Here is a 1,237-nt window from a genome sequence, read left to right on the forward strand (position 1 = left end):
GTAAAAGTTCTCCTAAGTATTTCTACTTCTATTTCTAAGCTTGCAGTGGCCTGTTTCTACCTAGGAGAACCTGAATACCTGACATAACGAGCAAGGCACAGACACCACGCACAGCAATCCATGGAAAGAAAGCTGGTTTCCAAGCAATATTAATACAACTGTAAACTAAAGACAAAGCTGTGCATGTTTCAGTTTGATTGATCTGGAGTTTCAATTCAGTGGCCTGTTTCTACCTAGGAGGATTTACAATCTCTGCTCTCTCCTATGCCTGATGATGGGTGTGTGCGCCCGCAAGCTTGAAGATAAATGTAACAGTTTGCAAATATCTAGTTGGTCTAATAAAAGGTTATCCCCTCTTCCTCGTTGTTTTTTGGGGTTTTTTATTCCTTTTGTCCATTATGTACTATTTCATGGTTATATAGCACCTATAAGTAGGCTACTTGCTAGACAAATGCAGATTATAATTTTTAGTGGGAAAAACCGTGTTGGGTGGTTAGGGGTGGGAGGGGTAGATGTGTTTTAAAAGTAAGTCTGGATAACAGAAAAGTTGAAACGGGTCCTTGAAGACCATGATCATAGAAGATGATGGTTTCATCTGGGTATGTGCATGTTTGGGTTCTGTATTCGAGAGAGATTGTGGAAATGGTGGCAAAACTCCCATTGGGAAGGGTGTGTGCACACACCCTTGGTGAAATACGTGGGCTTATTTGCAAGTGAAGAAAAGGGAGTATTATTTTAGCTTTCTTGGAGGGCATCAGTGATTTTGGGTGGAGACAAATCCCAGTAGAATTGAGCAAAGACTCCTGTTGGTCATCAGACTCTTGGCATGGGTCTTGGAAGAGAGAGTGGTGATATGGGAGGTGGATACCTCATCCATGCGCCTTGTGTGCAGGAGCGTGTGAAAAAAGTTCAGAAGATGTTTTGTGGGGGGAAATGAAGCCAAGAGGAGGGAAGGAGGTTTTATTACGGTGGTGAGAAATGCTACGTCTTGTATAGCACTTCTTCTCTGCCTGATAGGGCTTTAGAAAGTGGGGAGAAGAGCAACCAAATCCAAACGCTACGGCAAATTTTACAGATAAATACTTAACTTTTAATTTTGCAATGGGATGGTTCGTTTGTTTTTCATTTTGATCCTCTCCCTACTTTTCTGTCTCTCTTGCTGGGGATGTTTAGAGAAGGCGTTACAAAAAAGGATGTATCAAGTTTTGTTTTGTTTCTTTTTCCTACCCTGATAGTT

General features: G+C 41.5%; 1 protein-coding gene across 2 annotated transcripts in view; it reads left to right on the top strand.

The window, feature by feature from the left end:
• Positions 1-1,237, top strand: part of SLC4A11 (solute carrier family 4 member 11) — a 318,296-nt gene that overhangs the window by 139,969 nt on the left and 177,090 nt on the right. The gene's annotated exons all lie outside the window — the stretch shown is intronic.

The sequence above is a fragment of the Gavialis gangeticus genome, unplaced genomic scaffold (genome assembly GCF_001723915.1).
Source record: "Gavialis gangeticus isolate Ggan-Ray unplaced genomic scaffold, GavGan_comp1, whole genome shotgun sequence".
NCBI classification, from domain to species: domain Eukaryota; kingdom Metazoa; phylum Chordata; order Crocodylia; family Gavialidae; genus Gavialis; species Gavialis gangeticus.